We start from the raw sequence: 20,203 nt of genomic DNA, 5'->3' as shown, positions 1-20,203 counted from the left end.
CTCTGGGATGTCCATTACATTCAGTTCCTATAAATAGCTAGCACAACATATGTTGGCTGTTCTGTCTCCTGCAGTGATAACACTTGGCATGACTTTAACCCTTTGATGCCACTTGATGTAAATTATTAGCACCCAGCACAGTGTAGTTAGGACATTAAGTGTGGGGTTGCATCAGTTGTGTTCATGTGATCGTCTGTGAGGGGCAGCAGTTGTGACTCTAGGCATAAATTAGATTCCAACTGTTTAACCCTTGTGATGTTCTGGTCAATAGCAACCATGACAATAATGGAGACACCTGGAGGGGCATCTTTCAGATCACAGATAGCTTCCCTGGTGGTCTAGTGGTTAGGATTCGGCGCTCTCACCGCCGCGGCCCGGGTTCGATTCCCGGTCAGGGAAGGTCTTTTCTTTTACTTTTCCAGTTTTAGTCACAGAGATTCATTTTTGTACTTTGTAGCTGATAAATTTCACGTATGAAATATATATGTATATCTGTCTATCTATCATATCTATCTATCTCATAGGCTTGCATTGAGGGGGTGGGGCGTGACGTCACAAGGGGCGCAGTCGTGACGTCATGATACTCTGGCCCCATGGTCGTGAGTCTTTAGACACGGAGCGATCATCACTTCATGCAGCTGATAGAGGTGGGTGCTGCATGAGAGATTGCGGGGGTCCCCAGCGGCGGGACCCCCGCGATCAGGCATCTTATCCCCTATCCTTTGGATAGGGAATAAGATGTCTTAGGGCTGGAGTACCCCTTTAAAGCGTTATTGTCAATAGTAAGAAAATTGAAAAAAATGCTTAAATCAGTGTAGTAATGTGCCCTAAGACCTATACATAATAATATGCAAACTACCTTTTGATCTATGTATTCCTGTAATGAGTCTTTCTGCATTTCTCTAAGAGGCTCGGGTGTTTCCCCTGGAGCATGATGAGCTCCTCTCCTCCCCCTCCTTCTCTCCTCTGTCATGACCTCTGCATAAACATTTTTAAAGGGGTACTCTGGTGGAAAATAATGTTTTTCAAATCAACTGGTGCCAAAAAGGTAAACAGATTTGTAAAAAAATCGAGCCCTTCCAGTATTTATCAGCTGCTGTATACTCCAGAGAAAGTTGTATAGTTCTTTCCAGTCTGACCACAGTACTCTCTGATGACACCTCTGTCCATGTCAGGAACTGTCCAGAGCAGGAGAGGTTTACTATAGGGATTTGCTCCTACTCTGGACAGCTCCTTACATAGAGGTGTCAGCAGAGAGCACTGTGGTCAGACTGGAAAGAACTACACAACTTCCTCTGTAGTATACAGCAGCTGAAAAGTACTGGAAGGATTAAGATTTTTATATAGAAGTAATTTACAAATCTGTATAATTTACAGATTTTCGTAGGGTACCATTAAAATTTAATACAGTATGGATGCCTGAATTTGTAGGGAACGGATTTTATCATTTTTTAAAAGGATTTTTTTTTTTGAAAGCAGGGAAATAATAGCCGCTGATAATATAAAACTAGCGAACATGTCATTTAATAAATGTATTTTGTGTAATATATGTATTTTTATGTACCGTATATACTCGAGTATAAGCCGACCCGAGTATAAGCCGAGACCCCTAATTTCAACCCAAAATCCCAGGAAAAGTTATTGACTCGGGTATAAGCCTAGGGTGGTAAATACATCATCCCCCCCTGTCATCATCCAGACCCGTCATTAACATCCTCATCATCATCACCGCCTGTCCTCATCCAGACTCTCATCATCATCACCTGTCATCATCCCACACATCCCCCCTTCATCATCCCCTTGTCATCATCCCCACCCCCCTTCATCATCCCCTTGTCATCATCCCCACCCCCTTCATCATCCCCTTGTCATCATCCTCTTGTCATCATCCCACACCCCCCCCTTCATCATCCTCTTCTCATCATCCGCCCTCAGTGGTCTTCAACCTGCGGACCTCCAGAGGTTTCAAAACTACAACTCCCAGCAAGCCCGGGCAGCCATCGGCTGTCCGGGCTTGCTGGGAGTTGTAGTTTTGAAACCTCCGGAGGTCCGCAGGTTGAAGACCACTGCGGCCTTCGACATCATCCAGCCCCCTCTCACCCCCCTTTAGTTCTGTACAGTACTCACCTCCGCTCGGCGCTGGTCCGATGCTGCAAGACTGTCCGGTGGGGAGGTGGTCCGGTGGGATAGTGGTTCCGGGCTGCTATCTTCACCGGGGGCGCCTCTTCTAAGCGCTTCCGGCCCGGAATAGAGGCGTTGCCTTGACAATGATGTAGAAGTACGTTGGCAATGAACGTACCTCTGCGTCGTTGTCAAGGCAACGTGACTATTCTGGGGCCGGGTCCGAAGCGCTTAGAAGAGGCCTCCCCGGTGAAGATTGCAGCCCGGAACCACTATCCCACCGGACCACCTCCTCTCCGGACAGTCCTGCAGCACCGGACCAGCGCCGAGCGGAGGTGAGTACTGTACAGAACTAAAGGGAGGTGAGAGGGGGCTGGATGATGTCGAAGGCCGCAGTGGTCTTCAACCTGCGGACCTCCGGAGGTTTCAAAACTACAACTCCCAGCAAGCCCGGACAGCCGATGGCTGCCCGGGCTTGCTGGGAGTTGTAGTTTTGAAACCTCTGGAGGTCCGCAGGTTGAAGACCACTGCGGGTGGAGAGTTCACTCGAGTATAAGCCAAGGGGGGTGTTTTCAGCACGAAAAATCGTGCTGAAAAACTCGGCTTATACTCGAGTATATACGGTATAATGTATGTGTTTTACTAACTTTTATTTATTTTTATTCTAGGTACTTAAAATTTCCCTTGGCGTTGCGCTATTGCTATCATGGGACAGACTCTGTTCCATGATGGGAATAATATTCCAGCTGTTGAGGGACCGATGGCACCGGGTCTCACTCCTAGGACCCGCTGCCATCATAACTGACTAAGCTGGGGAAGTGGGCGGCATGCCCCTCCGCTCCCCACCAGGCTGGAGCTGCTCAAAACCGAAGTTCCCTACTAGTAAATTCATATTTCGCGGTCCAAGCCCTCATTGGTTGCCTCCAATTGACCAATGAGTGCTTGTGGTGGCAAATATGAACTTACAGCACTGTAAGTTCATATTTGCCACCACAAGCACTCATTGGTCAATCAGTGGTGACCAATAAGCGCAGCCAGCGGGCAATATAAATTTATTATAGAAGTCGGCATCCTTTTCTTTACTGTATCCCCGCTCCCTCCAGCTGCTCGCCCCTATAGAGCCGCCGCAGTCACCGTGGCTGTCAGCCCTAATTCCGCTCCCCTCTGCATTGCTCCCTGTTACCTACATGTGTAATCATGGGTATTGTTTTAATTGTAATGACCCACGGAATAAAGAATAGAGTTTTATGTCAGTTTTGCAGTTTTCTTTTCAATTTCCCCACAAAATAATATTTTTTTGGCCCCTCCATAAGCTGGCATTGAGGGGGCGGAGCGTGACGTCACATGGGGGCGGAGCCATGACGTCACTATGCTCCGTCCCCGTGATCGCCAGTAATCAGACCCGGAGTGAGCACGCTCCAGGGGCTGATTCTAACAGGGTGCGGGGTGGAAGATCACGGGGTCCCCAGCGGCGGGACCCCCACGATCAGGCATCTTATCCCCTATCCTTAGGATAGGGGATAAGATGTTTTAGTGCCAGAGTACCCCTTTAAGGGTTAATAGAGAGGTGTCATTGCAAAGTACAATGGGTTGCACCAAAAACAAGCCCTCATATGGGTCTGTAGATTGTAAAATAAGAGTTATGGCTCTTAGAAGGCGGGTAGGAGAAACTGAAAATGCAAAAATGAAAGTGTCTTTAAGGGGTTAAACACTGAAGGCTCTGGGATGTCCATTACATTCAGTTCCTATAAATAGCTAGCACAACATGTGTTGGCTGTTCTGTCTCCTGCAGTGATAACACTTGGCATGACTTTAACCCTTTGATGCCACTTGATATAAATTATTAGCACCCAGCACGGTGTAATTAGGACATTAACCCCTTAAGGACTCAGGGTTTTTCCGTTTTTGCACTTTCGTTTTTTCCTCCTTACCTTTTAAAAATCATAACCCTTTCAATTTTCCACCTAAAAATCCATATTATGGCTTATTTTTTGCGTCGCCAATTCTACTTTGCAGTGACATTAGTCATTTTACCCAAAAATGCACGGCGAAACGGAAAAAAAAATCATTGTGCGACAAAATCGAAAAAAAACGCCATTTTGTAACTTTTGGGGGCTTCCGTTTCTACGCAGTGCATATTTCGGTAAAAATTACACCTTATCTTTATTCTGTAGGTCCATACGGTTAAAATGATACCCTACTTATATAGGTTTGATTTTGTCGCACTTCTGGAAAAAATCATAACTACATGCAGGAAAATTTATACGTTTAAAAATGTCATCTTCCGACCCCTATAACTTTTTTATTTTTCCACGTATGGGGTGGTATGAGGACTCATTTTTTGCGCCGTGATCTGAAGTTTTTATCGGTATGATTTTTGTTTTGATCGGACTTTTTGATCACTTTTTATTCATTTTTTAATGATATAAAAAGTGACCAAAATACGCTTTTTTGGACTTTGGAATTTTTTTGCGCGTACGCCATTGACCGTACGGCTTAATTAATGATATATTTTTATAGTTCGGACATCTACGCACGCGGCGATACCACATATGTTTATTTTTTATTTTTTTTACACTGTTTTATTTTTTTTATGGGAAAAGGGGGGTGATTCAAACTTTTATTAGGGAAGGGGTTAAATGACCTTTATTAACACTTTTTTTTTACATTTTTTTTGCAGTGTTATAGGTCCCATAGGGACCTATAACACTGCACACACTGATCTCTAATGCTGATCACTGGCGTGCATTAACACGCCTGTAATCAGCATTATCGGCGCTTGACTGCTCCTGCCTGGATCTCAGGCATGGAGCAGTCATTCGTCGATCGGACACCGGGGAGGCAGGTAAGAGCCCTCCCGGTGTCCGATCAGCTGTTCGGGACGCCGCGATTTCACCGCGGCGGTCCCGAACAGCCCGACTGAGCAGCCGGGTCACTTTCACTTTAGAAGCGGCGGTCAGCTTTGACCGCCGCTTCTAAAGGGTTAATACCGCACATCGCCGCGATCGGCGATGTGTGGTATTAGCCGCGGGTCCCGGCCGTTGATTAGCGCCGGGACCGACGCGATATGATGCGGGATCGCGGCGCGATCCCGCTTCATATCGCGGGAGCCGGCGCAGGACGTAAATATACGTCCTGCGTCGTTAAGGGGTTAAAGGGGTATTCCAGGAAAAAACTTTTTTTTATATATCAACTGGCTCCAGAAAGTTAAACAGATTTGTAAATTACTTCTATTAAAAAAATCTTAATCCTTTCAGTACTTATGAGCTGATAAAATTGAGTTGTTCTTTTCTTTCTAAGTGCTCTCTGATGACACGTGTCTCGGGAACAGCCCAGTTTAGAAGCTAATCCCCATAGCAAACCTCTTCTAAACTGGGCGGTTCCCGAGACAAGCAGAGATTTCAGCAGAAAGCACTGTTCTCAGACAAAAAACAACAACTCAACTTCAGTAGCTGATAATTATTGAAAGGATTAAGATTTTTCAATAGAAGTAATTTACAAATCTGTTTAACTTTCTGGAGCCAGTTGATATAAAAAAAATAAGTTTTTTTTTCTGGATAACCCCTTTAAGTGTGGGGTCACAGCAGTTGTTTTTGGTCTTGTGACTGTAGACAAAAATTAGATTCCAACTGTTTAACCCTTGTGATGCCATGATCAATAGCAACCATGACAATGTTCGGAGACACCTGGAGGGGCATCTCTCTGGGCACAGGTAGTTTCCCTGGTGGTCTAGTGGTTAGGATTCGGCGCTCTCACCGCCGCGGCCCGGGTTCGATTCCCGGTCAGGGAAGAGATTAATTTTTCTACTTTTGTAGCTGATAAATTTCATGTATGAATTATATATGTATATCTATCTATACATATACACAGGTTGATGCTACGCTGATACCTATTATAAATATATTGGATATATTTAACCCCTTACGGACACAGCACATTTTGACCTTTTGTTTTTTTTATTCTCGCCTTCTAAAAATCATTACTCTTATATTTCCATCCACAGACTTATATAAGGGCTTGTTTTTTGTGCAAACAACTGTTCTTTGTAATAACATTACTCATTTTACCATTAACCCCTTAACCTCCCGCTGCTGGGGACCCCCGGGATCGCGGCAGCAGCACCCACCTGTACGACTTCCACCTCACACCAGCAACACTGGAGGCTTCGGATCCCGACCACAATGGCGGACGAGCGTGACGTCACGACTTCGCCCCGTGTGACATCACACCCCGCCCCCTCAATGCAAGTCTATGGGAGGGGGCGTGACAGACCTCCTATAGACTTGCATTGAGGGGGCGGGGCGTGACATCACACGGGGCGGAGTGTCACGTCACGCTCGTCCGCCATTGTGGTCGGGATCCGAAGCCTCCAGCGTTACTGTTGTGAGGTGGAAGCCGTACAGGTGGGTGCTGCTGCGGAGATCCCAGGGGACCCCGGCGATCTGACATCTTATCCCCTATCCTTTGGATAGGGGATAAGATGTCTATGGGTGCAGAGTACCCCTTTAAGGACCAAGCCCATTTTCACCTTAAAGGGGTACTCCGGTGGGAAACTTTTTTAATCAACTGGTGCCAGAAAGTTAAACAGATTTTCAAATTACTTCTATTAAAAAAATCTTAAAGGGTAGCTCCCATCATCCATTTTTGTTTTCTGTCCCTGCCTATTGCCCATCTATCCCTAACCCCTCCCTGCCTTTACATTTTTTTTTACTATATTAAAATGCCTTTTTGTATGCCTGGCAGTGTGCTCACTACCAGGCAGAGTTCCCCAGCAGGCACCACGTCACTGATGCCTGCTGGGGCCGGCACTTCCGCCCTTAGCTCACTATACAGTGTGCCTCCAGCTGTTTCACCACTACAACTCCCAGCTTGCCCTGACATCTACTGGCTGTCAGGGCATTCTGGGAGTTGTAGTGGTGAAACAGCTGGAGGCACCCTGTGGTGAAAACAATAACTTTGTTTAACCAGCGCAGCAGTGCTACTTCGGGAGCAGCAGCAGCGGCGGTGGCGCCCTTCCAAACCCCGCTCCCCCCCCATGCCTCTAGTGCTGAGCGGTGGCGCTCCCCCGAACCCCGCTTCCCCCACCCCATTCCTCTAGGGGTGCAGACTTACCGGAGGATGAATGAGCTGCCTCCGGACAGGGTAACGTGGGCGGGACCGCGCGCAAGGCCAGTGGAGCTGGCCAATGTGTGCAGCCCCAGCTATCAGCGTGCTCGCTCTCGCCTGTTTGATTGACAGGCGGGAGCGAGCACCGCAGTGACTGGATTTCGACTCATTGCCAGGCTGAAATGAGTCGAAATCCAGTAGTGACGTCACTGCAGAATGCATTCGGCCACTAGGAGGGCGACCCCTAGTGGCCGAATTTAAAAGTGATTTAAAACTTGTTTAAAATCACTTTTTTTAATTAAAGTATATTAGATATATGTTGTAGTACTTAAGTACTACAACATATCAATTTTTTTTATTTCATGACAGTGCCCATTTAACTCCTTGGGGCCTCAGCCCATTATAACCCCTAGGACGGGAGCATTTTTTGCACATCTGACCCCTTTCACTTTAAGCATTAATAACTCTGGGATGCTTTTACTTTTCATTCTGATTCCGAGATTGTTTTTTCATTACATATTCTACTTTAGGTTAGTGGTAAATTTTTGTCGATACTTGCATCATTTCTTGGTGAAAAATTCCAAAATTTGATGAAAAAATTTAAAATGTTGCATTTTTCTAACTTTAAAGCTCTCTGCTTGTAAGGAAAACAGACATTCCAAATAAATCATATATTGATTTACATATACAATATGTCTACTTTAGGTTTGCATCATAAAGTTGACAAGTTTTTACTTTTGGAAAACATCAGAGGGCTTAAAAGTTCAGCAGCAATTTTCCAATTTTTCACAAAATTTTCAAAATCGGACTTTTTCAGGGGCCAGTTCAGGTTTGAAGTGGATTTGAAGGGCCTTTGTATTAGAAATACCCCATAAATTACACCATTATAAAAACTGCATCCCTCAAAGTATTCAAAATGACATTCAGTAAGTGTGTTAAGCCTTTAGGTGTTTCACAGGAATAGCAGCAAAGTGAAGGAGAAAATTCAAAATCTTCATTTTTTACACTCGCATGTTCTTGTAGACCCAGTTTTTGAAATTTTACAAGGGGTAATAGGAGAAAAAGCCCCCCAAAATTTGTAACCCAATTTCTCTCAAGTATGGAAATACCTCATATGTGTATGTCAAGTGTTCGGCGGGCGCAGTAGAGGGCTCAGAAGGGAAGGAGCGACAATGGGATTTTGGAGAGTGAATTTTGCTGAAATGGTTTTTGGGGGCATGTCACATTTAGGAAGCCCCCTATGGTGCCAGAACAGCAAAAAAAAAACACATGGCATACTATTTTGGAAACTTCACCTCTCAAGGCACGTAACAAGGGGTCCGCTGAGCCTTTACACCCCACAGGTGTTTGACGACTTTTCGTTAAATTCGGATGTGTAAATGAAAAAAAGGGTAATGGGAGAAAAATCCCCCCACAAATTTGTAACGCAATTTCTCTCGAGTACGGAGATACCCCATATGTGGCCCAAAACTGTTGCCTTGAAATACGACAGGGTTCTGAAGTGAGAGAGCTCCATGCGCATTTGAGGCCTGCATAAGGAATTTGCAATAGTGGTGGACCCGGTTACAAGGACGGGGCTTGGCTCCACCAAAACCCTACAGCAGTGTTTCCCAAACAGGGTGCCTCCAGCTGTTGCAAGACTCCCAGCCTGTCAGGACAGTCTATGGCTGTCCGGTGCATTGCCGTAGAATGAGATTTGCCATAGAATGAGATGGTCCGCCTCCATCACATCCTATTGGCTCTCTCTTGTCACGTGACATATTTAAACGTCACGCATCGATGCGCACAGCAGTGTCAGTTTGGCTATCACAGGGAGAGGATCTCCTCTCCCTGTGATAGCTGAAGCTGCACGGAGCTCTCATGGCCTCTGTGGCCCGACAGAAGTTCACACGTACGCAGCTCATACGGCTGCCTCATATACATTTACTGTTGATCCACAGCGCTATCGGGATCCCGATGCCGCTGTCATCAGTGTGCCTCCCCCCGAGCGCCCCACGCCCGCAGCTGTACTCCCCGCCCCCCGCAGCTGTACTCCCCGTCCCGTTAACGCTCAGGGAGTTATAGTTCTGCTACATCTGAAGGGCCAGATATTGCAAAACTACACGCCCAGCATCCCTGACTGTCTGGGCATGCTGGGAGTTGTAGTTTTGCAACATCTGGAGGGCTACAGTTTGGAGACCACCATATAGTGGTCTCCAAACTGTGCCACTTCAGATGTTGCAAAACTACAACTCCCAGCATGCCCAGACAGTCAGTGCATGCTGAAAGTTGTAGTTTTGCAACATCTGGAGGACCACAGTTTAGTGACCACTACACACTTTGCATTGTTCTCTAAAACTGTAGCCCTCCAGGTGTTGCACAACTGCAAATCCTAGCATGCCCAAACAGCTGTCTTGGCATGCTGAGAGTTGTAGTTGCGTACCTCCAGCTGTTGCATAACTACATCTCCCAGCATGCCCTTTGGTGATCAGTACATGCTGGGTGTTGTAGTTTTGCAACAGCTGGAGGCACACTGGTTGGAAAATACTGAGTTAGAACCTAACTGAAGGTTTTCCAACCAGTGTGCCTCCAGCTGTTGCAAAAGTACAACTCCCAGCATGCACGGTCTGTCAGTACATGCTGGGAGATGTAGTTTTGAAACAGCTGGAGGTTTGTACAGAGTACATTCACACGGGCAGGTTTACAGTAAGTTTCCTGCTTAAAGTTTGGACTGCAGCAAATTTTTCGCCGCAGCGAAAACTCCTACCGGGAAACTCACCGTGTGAATGTACCCTAAAAACACTACAATACACTACACTACACCAACACATAATAAAGGGTAAACCACTACATATACACCCCCTTACACTGTCCCCCCCCCCCCCAATAAAAATTAAAAACGTATTGTATGGCAGTGTTTCCAAAACGGAGCCTCAAGCTGTTGCAAAACAACAACTCCCAGCATTTCTGGACAGCCACTGACTGTCCAGGCATGCTGGGAGTTTAGCAACTGCTGGAGGCACCCTGTTTGGGAATCACTGGCGTAGAATACCCCTATGTCCACCCCTATGCAATCCCTAATTTAGTCCTCAAATGCGCATGGCGCTCTCTCACTTCGGAGCCCTGTCATATTTCAAGGAAACAGTTTAGGGTCACATATGGGGTATTTCCATACTCGGGAGAAATTGCACTACAAATTTTGGGGGGCTTTTTCTCCTTTTACCCCTTATAAAAAGGAAAAGTTGGGGGCTACACCAGCTTGTTATTGTAAAAAGAAATACAAAATTTTGCACTAACATGCTGGTGTTGCCCCATACTTTTTATTTTCACAAGCGGTAAAAGGGAAAAAAAGACCCCCAAAATTTGTAACGCAATTTCTCCTGAGTACGGAAATACCCCATATGTGGGCGTAAAATGCTCTGCGGGCGCACAACAAGGCTCAGGAGTGAGAGCGCACTATGTACATATGAGGCCTAAATTGGTGATTTGCACAGGGGTGGCTGATTTTACAGCGGTTCTGACATAAACGCAAAAAAAGAAATACCGACATGTGACCCCATTTTGGAAACTACACCCCTCACAGAATATAACAAGGGGTATAGTGAGCATTAACACCCCACAGGTGTTTAATGAAAAATTCTTCAAAAAAACTTTTTTCACTAAAATGCTGTTGTTACCCTAAATTTTTCATTTTCACAAGGGAAAATAGGAAAAAAGCCCCCCAAAATTTGTAACCCCATTTCTTCTGAGTAAGAACATACCCCATATGTGGATGTAAAGTGCTCTGCGGGTGAACTACAATGCTCAGAAGAGAAGGAGCGCCATTGGGCTTTTGAAGAGAAAATTTGTCCGGAATTGAAGGCCACTAGTGTTTACAAAGCCCCCATAGTGCCAGAACAATGGACACTGGAGGGATACATTATATAGTGGTCTCAAACTGTAGCCCTCCAGCTGTTGCAATACTACATATTCCAGCATGCCCAAACAGCTGTGTGGGCTTGCTGGGAGTTGTAGTTTTGCAACATCTGCCACATGTGACCCCATTTTGGAAACTACACCGCTCACGTAATGTAACAAGGGGTACAGTGAGCATTTACGCCCCACAGGTGTCTGACAGATTTTTGGAACAGTGGTCCGTGAAAATGAAAAATGTAATTTTTCATTTGCAAAGCCCACTGTTCCAAAGATCTGTCAAACGCCAGTGGGGTGTAAATACTCATTACACCCCTTATTAAATTCTGTGAGGGGTGTAGTTTCCAAAATAGGGTCACATGTGGGGGGGTCCACTGTTCTGGCAGCACGGGGGGCTTTGTAAACGCACATGGCCCCTGACTTCCATTCCAAACAATTTTTTTCCCAAAAGCTCAATGGCGCTCCTTCTCTTCTGAGCATTGTAGTACGCCAGCAGAGCACTTGATGTCCACACATGGGGTATTTCCATACTCAGAAGAGATGGGGTTACAGATTTTGGGGGGCATTTTGTCCTATTATCCCTTGTAAAAATGTAAAATTTGAGGGAAAACTAGCATTTTAGTGAAAAAAAAAAATCATTTACACATCCAACTTTAACGAAAAGTCGTCAAGCACCAGTGGGGTGTTAAGGCTCACTGGACCCCTTGTTACGTGCCTTCAGGGGTGTAGTTTCCAAAAATAGTATGTCATGTGTTTTTTTTCTGCTGTTCTGGCACCATAGGGGCTTCCTAAATGCAACATGCCCCCCAAAAACCATTTCAGAAAAACTCACTCTCCAAAATCCCACTGTCGCTCCTTCCCTTCTGAGCCCTCTACTGCGCCCGCCGAACAATTGACATACACATATGAGGTATTTCCTTACTCGAGAGAAATTGGGTTACACATTTTAGGAATATTTCTCTCCTTTTATTTCTCTCCCCTTCTACAAATTCAATAACTGGGTCTACAAGAACATGCCAGTGTAAAAAATGAAGATTTTGAATTTTCTCCTTCAATTTTCTGCTATTCCTGTGAAACACCTAAAGGGTTAACAAACCTTATGAATGTCATTTTGAATACTTTGAGGGGTGCAGTTTTTATAATGGGGTCATTTGTGGGGTATTTATAATATGAAGGCCTTTCAAATCCACTTCAAAACAGAACTGGTCCCTGAAAATTTTGATTATGAAAATTTTGTGAAACATTGGAAACTTGCTGCTTTACTTTGAAGCCCTCTGATGTTTTCCAAAAGTAAAAACATGTGAACTTTATGATGGAAACATAAAGTAGACATATTGTATATGTGAATCAATATATAATTTATTTGGAATATTCATTTTCCTTATAAGCAGAGAGCTTCAAAGTTAAAAAAAAATGCAAAATGTTCAATTTTTTCATAAATTTTTTTGACCAAGAAATGATGCTAGTATCGACAAAATTTTACCACTAACATAAAGTAGAATATGTCACGAAAAAACAATCTCGGAATCAGAATGAAAGGTAAAAGCATCCCAGAGTTATTAATGTTTAAAGTGACAGTGGTCAGATGTGCAAAAAAATGCATTTTATGGTAAAATAAATGATGTAATTACAAAGTACAATTGGTGATGCAAAAAACAAGCCCTCATATGGGTCTGTGGATAGAAATATAAAAGAGTTATGATTTTCATAAGGCGAGGAGGAAAAAACAAAAATGCAAAAATAAAATTGGTCTGGTCCTTAAGGCCAAAATGGGCCTGGTCCTTAAGGGGTTAATAAGATGATGTTAAAAAAAAAATAAACATGTGGTATCGCTGCATGCATATGTCTAAAATATTAAAATAAAATGTTAATTAAACCGTACCATCAATGACGTAAACATAGAAAAATACAAAGGTCCAGAATTGCATATTTTTTGTCACTTCATATACCAGATCAAGAAGACCCATCAAAACAAAAATTGCACTAATAAAAACTACAGATCACATTGCAGAAAATTCGCCCTCAAACAGCCCCGTATACGGAAAAATAAAAAAGTTATAGAGGTCAGAAGATGAAAATTTCATGTATAGTCATTTTCCTACAAAAGCTTTTACAAGTAGTAAAATTAAACAAAGCCTGTATAAATTGTGTATCATTTCAATCATATGAACCTACAGAATAAAGATAAAGTGTATTTTTTTCCAAAAAGGGCACTGCGTAGAAACATAAGCCCCCAAAAGTTGCAAAATTACATTTGTTTTTTTTTTCAATTTTGCCCCACAAATTAATTTCTTTTGATTTTGCCGTAGATTCTGTGGTAAAAAGAGTGATATCATTACAAAGTACAATCGGTGGCGCAAAAAACAATCCCTCATATTGGTCGGTAGGTGGAAAATTGAAAGTGTTATAGTCAGGGGCTATAGCCCCGGGTGTCATGCCAATAGCCTCAGGTCTCTCACAGAGCCAATTTATAATTTTTTTTTTGGGCCACCTAGGTTGGCCCTGCTGCTGCACCGCCGCTCACTGTTTTAAAGCTACTTCAAGACAGTGAGCCGGCCCGATCTGATGAGGACATCGTGCAAGTGACGTTCCTCCGCAGACCCACGCAGGAGGATATCAGTGACGTCACTTGTCAGGCCGCCACCAGAGAGAAGAAGCTCTGCGCAGGCCAGGTGAGTGTGTCTGTGTGTCTCTCTCTGTGGGTTTGTGTCGGGGTGGGGGGGGGGGAAACTATGCTACCTAATGTAGAGAAACTATGTTACCTAATGTGGGGAAACTATGCTGCCTAATGTGGGGAAGGGAAACTGCTACCTAATGTTGGAGAACTATGCTTCCTACCTAATGTGGGGAACTATGCTGCCTACCTAATGTGGGGGAACTATGGTGCCGACCTAATTTGGTGGAACTATGCTCCCTATCTAATGTGGGGAAACTATGCTTCCTACCTAATTTGGTGGAACTATGCTACCTATCTAATGTGGGGGAACTGCTGCTTACCTAATGCTGCAGATTAATATGCATTGCTGTGCAGCTCTTGAACTCTTGATTATGCAGTGCAATTTTATGTCATTTTTTTTCTTTTTGGGGGGGGGGGGTGGGCAGCCTGGATCTCGGGAGAGCTGTGGCATTCAGGAGGCTCGGTGTGGACCTGGAAAAGCCGGTTTGGCAGAAAGGTATTTGATCCATGGGGAAGAGGTGGGGTAGAGGTGTAGGCCACACCACCACCCCACAGCCATCTTGCGTCTCTTTGTAGATGTAGGAAAACTACAACTCTCAGCATGCCTGGACTGGGCTGGCTGGGAGTTGTAGTTTTGAAACCTCTAGAGGCACCTTGGGTGTAAAAAAATAAAATAAAATAAAAAAAAAACACTGCATTGAAAGGCTTCCAAGGCAGTGTTCCACAACCAGGGTGCCTCCAGGTGTTTCAAAACTACAACTCCCAGCAAGCCTAGACAGCCAAAGGCTGTTTGAGCATGCTGAGAGTTAAAGTATTGCAACAGCTGAAGACACCCTGGTTGGGAAACACTCACCTACTGTCACCAATTGCCTAGCTACATATCTGACTACCTCAGGGGTGTGGAAATGGGGTCTTTTATCAATAAAAACTTGATAGGCAGACCAGTATGTCACCCCATTAGATGTATAGGGTCCCTGATAAGTAAGTCCGCCCCATTAATGGAATACTGCAGTGCAAAATAACTTATCCTGACCGCTGGGGAACCCCTCCCCCCGATCTTTTGTAAGGGGCCCCGGCAGGAATGGGGGATTGTCCGCATGACACAGCGACCAACAGGCCCCCCCCCCATGTATCCCATAGATACATTGAGGGGGCATTTCAGCAGCCGTGTCATGCAGGTACAGAACATTTCCTTCATGCCCACTGCTGGGGCCTCATACAAGAAATGGGGGGTTGTCCCAGCGGTCAGACCCCGCGATCACTTTTTTTTTCACTACAGTATTCCTTTAAGTAGGTAGTCCCCCTTCAGGTAGGTATGTCCCTTTATCAGGTAGGGATCAAGTAGGGCCCCCTACGCCATTATATCCCCCCCCCTCTGATGCTCCCTGTCATTATATTCCCCCCTCCTGATGCCCCCTGCTCCATTATATTCCCCCCCATGCCCCCTGCGCCATTATATTCCCCTCCCCTCTGATGCCCCCTGCGTCATTATATTCCCCCCTCTGATGCCCCCTGCATCATTATATTCCCCCCCCTCCCCTCTGATGCCCCCTGCGTCAATATATTCCCCCCTCTGATGCCCCCTGTGTCATTATATTCCCCCCCTCTGATGCCCCCTGCATCATTATATTCCCCCCCTCCCCTCTGATGCCCCTGCGTCATTATATCCCCCCCCCCTCTGATGCCCCCTGGCCTGCGTCATTATATTCCCCCCCTCTGATGCCCCCTGCATCATTATATCCCCCCCTCTGATGCCCCCTGCGTCATTATATCCCCCCCTCTGATGCCCCCTGTGTCATTATATTCCCCCCTCCCCTCTGATGCCCCCTGCGTCATTATATACCCCCTCCCCTCTGATGCCCCCTGCGTCATTATATTCCCCTCTCCCTTCTGATGCCCCCTGCGTCATTATATTCCCCCCCCTGATGCCCCCTGCGTCGCCATATTCCCCCCCTCTGATGCCCCCTGCATCATTATATTCCCCCCCTCCCCTCTGATGCCCCCTGCGTCATTCTATTCCCCCCTCCCTTCTGATGCCCCCTGCGTCATTATATTACCCTTTCCCCTCTGATGCCCCCTGCGTCATTATATTCCCCCCCTGATGCCCCCTGCGTCGTCATATTCCCCCCCTCTGATGCCCCCTGCATCATTATATTTCCCCCCCTCCCCTCTGATTCCCCCTTCGTCATTATATTCCCCCTCTGATGCTCCCTGTCATTATATTCCCCCCTCCTGATGCCACCTGCTCCATTATATTCTCCCCTCCCCTCTGATGCCCCCTGCGTCATTATATTCCCCCCCTCCGATGCCCCCTGCGTCGTCATATCCCCCCCCTCTTATGCCCCCTGCATCATTATATTTCCCCCCCCTCCCCTCTGATGCCCCCTTCGTCATTATATCCCCCCTCTGATGCTCAGTCATTATATTCCCCCCTCTAATGCTCCGCCATTATATTCCCCCCTCCCCTCTGATGCTCCCTGCATTATTATATTCCCCCCCTCCCCTCTGATGCCCCCTTCGTCATTATATTCCCCCCTCCTGATGCCCCCTGCTCCATTATATTCCCCCCCTCCCCTCTGATGCCCCCTGCGTCAATATATTCCCCCCTCTGATGCCCCCTGTGTCATTATATTCCCCCCCTCTGATGCCCCCTGCATCATTATATTCCCCCTCTCCCCTCTGATGCCCCTGCGTCATTATATCCCCCCCCCTCTGATGCCCCCTGGCCTGCGTCATTATATTCCACCCCTCTGATGCCCCCTGCATCATTATATCCCCCCCTCTGATGCCCCTTGCGTCATTATATCCCCCCCTATGATGCCCCCTGTGTCATTATATTCCCCCCTCCCCTCTGATGCCCCCTGCGTCATTATATACCCACTCCCCTCTGATGCCCCCTGCGTCATTATATTCCCCCCTCCCTTCTGATGCCCCCTGCGTCATTATATTACCCTTTCCCCTCTGATGCCCCCTGCGTCATTATATTCCCCCCCTGATGCCCCCTGCGTCGCCATATTCCCCCCTCTGATGCCCCCTGCATCATTATATTTCCCCCCCCTCCCCTCTGATGCCCCCTGCGTCATTATATTCCCCCCTCCCTTCTGATGCCCCCTGCGTCATTATATTACCCTTTCCCCTCTGATGCCCCTGCGTCATTATATTCCCCCCCTGATGCCCCCTGCGTCGTCATATTCCCCCCCCTCTGATGCCCCCTGCATCATTATATTTCCCCCCCTCCCCTCTGATGCCCCCTTTGTCATTATATTCCCCCTCTGATGCTCCGTCATTATATTCCCCCCTCCTGATGCCCCCTGCTCCATTATATTCCCCCCTCCCCTCTGATGCCCCCTGCGTCATTATATTCCCCCCTTTCGATGCCCCCTGCGTCGTCATATCCCCCCCCCTCTGATGCCCCCTGCATTATTATATTTCCCTCCCTCCCCTCTGATGCCCCCTTCGTCATTATATCCCCCCCTCTGATGCTCCGCCATTATATTCCCCCCTCTAATGCTCAGTCATTATATCCCCCCCTCTGATGCTCAGTCATTATATTCCCCCCTCTAATGCTCCGCCATTATATTCCCCGCTCCCCTCTGATGCTCCCTGCATCATTATATTCCCCCCTCCTCTGATGCCTCCTACTTCATTATATACCCCCTCCCCTCCGATGCCCACTGCGTCATTATATTCCACCCCCTCCCCTCTGATGCCCCCTGCGTCATTATATTCCCTCTGATGCCCCCTGCATCATTATATTCCCCCCTCTAATGCCCCCTGCGTCATTATATTCCCCCCCCCTCTGATCCCTCCTGCATCATTATATTCCCCTTCCCCTCTGATGCCCCCTGCGTCATTATATTCCCCCCCTCTGATGCCCCCTGCGTCATTATATTCCCCCTTCCCCTCTGATGCCCCTGCGTCATTATATTCCCCCTACCCCCCTGATGCCCATGCGTCATTATATTCCCCCCTCCCCCCCGATGCCCCTGCATTATTATATTCCCCCCCTCCCCTCTGATGCCCCCTTCGTCATTATATTCCCCCCTCTGATGCTCCCTGTCATTATATTCCCCCCTCCATTATATTCCCCCCTCCCCTCTGATGCCCCCTGCGTCATTATATTCCCCCCCCCCCTGATGCCCCCTGCGTCGTCATATCCCCCCCCTCTGATGCCCCCTGCATTATTATATTCCCCCCCTCCCCTCTGATGCCCCCTTCGTCATTATATTCCCCCCTCTGATGCTCCCTGTCATTATATTCCCCCCTCCTGATGCCCCCTGCTCCATTATATTCCCCCCCTCCCCTCTGATGCCCCCTGCGTCATTATATTCCCCCCCCCTGATGCCCCCTGCGTCGTCATATCCCCCCCTCTGATGCCCCCTGCATTATTATATTCCCCCCCTCCCCTCTGATGCCCCCTTCGTCATTATATTCCCCCCTCTGATGCCCCCTGCGTCATTATATTCCCCCCTCCTGATGCCCCCTGCTCCATTATATCCCCCCCTCCCCTCTGATGCCCCCTGCGTCAATATATCCCCCCCCTCTGATGCTTCGTCATTATATCCCCCCCCTCTGATGCTCCGTCATTATATTCCCCCCTCCTGATGCCCCCTGCTCCATTATATTCCCCCCCTCCCCTCTGATGCCCACTGCGTCAATATATTCCCCCCTCTGATGCCCCCTGTGTCATTATATTCCCCCCCTCTGATGCCCCCTGCATCATTATATTCCCCCTCTCCCCTCTGATGCCCCTGCGTCATTATATCCCCCCCCCCTCTGATGCCCCCTGGCCTGCGTCATTATATTCCACCCCTCTGATGCCCCCTGCATCATTATATCCCCCCCTCTGATGCCCCTTGCGTCATTATATCCCCCCCTATGATGCCCCCTGTGTCATTATATTCCCCCCTCCCCTCTGATGCTCCCTGCGTCATTATATACCCACTCCCCTCTGATGCCCCCTGCGTCATTATATTCCCCCCTCCCTTCTGATGCCCCCTGCGTCATTATATTACCCTTTCCCCTCTGATGCCCCCTGCGTCATTATATTCCCCCCCTGATGCCCCCTGCGTCGCCATATTCCCCCCCCTGAGTCATTATATTCCCCCCTCCCTTCTGATGCCCCCTGCGTCATTATATTACCCTTTCCCCTCTGATGCCCCTGCGTCATTATATTCCCCCCCTGATGCCCCCTGCGTCGTCATATTCCCCCCCCTCTGATGCCCCCTGCATCATTATATTTCCCCCCCTCCCCTCTGATGCCCCCTTTGTCATTATATTCCCCCTCTGATGCTCCCTGTCATTATATTCCCCCCTCCTGATGCCCCCTGCTCCATTATATTCCCCCCTCCCCTCTGATGCCCCCTGCGTCATTATATTCCCCCCTTTCGATGCCCCCTGCGTCGTCATATCCCCCCCCTCTGATGCCCCCTGCATCATTATATTTCCCTCCCTCCCCTCTGATGCCCCCTTCGTCATTATATCCCCTCCTCTGATGCTCCGCCATTATATTCCCCCCTCTAATGCTCAGTCATTATATCCCCCCTCTAATGCTCCGCCATTATATTCCCCGCTCCCCTCTGATGCTCCCTGCATCATTATATTCCCCCCTGCTCTGATGCCTCCTACTTCATTATATACCCCCTCCCCTCCGATGCCCACTGCGTCATTATATTCCACCCCCTCCCCTCTGATGCCCCCTGCGTCATTATATTCCCTCTGATGCCCCCTGCATCATTATATTCCCCCCTCTAATGCCCCCTGCGTCATTATATTCCCCCCCCCTCTGATCCCTCCTGCATCATTATATTCCCCTTCCCCTCTGATGCCCCCTGCGTCATTATATTCCCCCCCTCTGATGCCCCCTGCGTCATTATATTCCCCCCTCCCCTCTGATGCCCCTGCGTCATTATATTCCCCCTACCCCCTGATGCCCATGTGTCATTATATTCCCCCCTCCCCCCTGATGCCCCTGCATTATTATATTCCCCCCCTCCCCTCTGATGCCCCCTTCGTCATTATATTCCCCCCTCTGATGCTCCCTGTCATTATATTCCCCCCTCCTGATGCCCCCTGCTCTATTATATTCCCCCCTCCCCTCTGATGCCCCCTGCGTCATTATATTCCCCCCCCCCTGATGCCCCCTTCGTCATTATATTCCCCCCTCTGATGCCCCCTGCGTCATTATATTCCCCCCTCCTGATGCCCCCTGCTCCATTATATTCCCCTCTCCCCTCTGATGCCCCCTGCGTCATTATATCCCCTCCTCTGATGCTCCGCCATTATATTCTCCCCTCTAATGCTCCGTCATTATATTCCCCCCTCTATTGCTCCGTCATTATATTCCCCCCTCCTGATGCCCCTGCTCCATTATATCCCGCCCCCAATGCCCCCTGCGTCATTATATCC

At 47.6% G+C, this 20,203-nt stretch overlaps 1 protein-coding gene and 2 non-coding genes across 4 annotated transcripts in view; all 3 read left to right on the top strand.

Annotated features, from left to right (window-relative positions):
* The first annotated feature begins 327 nt into the window (after positions 1–327).
* TRNAE-CUC (transfer RNA glutamic acid (anticodon CUC)) lies at positions 328–399 on the top strand. The gene has a single exon. It is a non-coding gene; the product is annotated as a tRNA-Glu (tRNA).
* A 5,440-nt stretch (positions 400–5,839) lies between these two features.
* On the top strand, positions 5,840–5,911 carry TRNAE-CUC (transfer RNA glutamic acid (anticodon CUC)). Its single transcript has one exon. It is a non-coding gene; the product is annotated as a tRNA-Glu (tRNA).
* Positions 5,912–13,452: 7,541 nt separating this feature from the next.
* The window catches only part of LOC130367815 (LIM homeobox transcription factor 1-alpha-like), a 184,612-nt gene continuing 177,861 nt past the window's right edge, over positions 13,453–20,203 (top strand). The window contains exon 1 of one of the 2 annotated variants that reach the window (XM_056570638.1): positions 13,453–13,790. The gene's annotated coding sequence lies outside the window, so the exon portion shown is untranslated. The remainder of the gene's footprint in view (positions 13,791–20,203) is intronic. The other variant, XM_056570639.1, reaches the window with a different exon arrangement.

The sequence above is a fragment of the Hyla sarda genome, chromosome 4 (assembly GCF_029499605.1).
Source record: "Hyla sarda isolate aHylSar1 chromosome 4, aHylSar1.hap1, whole genome shotgun sequence".
NCBI lineage: Eukaryota > Metazoa > Chordata > Amphibia > Anura > Hylidae > Hyla > Hyla sarda.
Note: the sequence above shows the minus strand (reverse complement) of the source record. Positions and strands in the feature narration are given on the sequence as shown.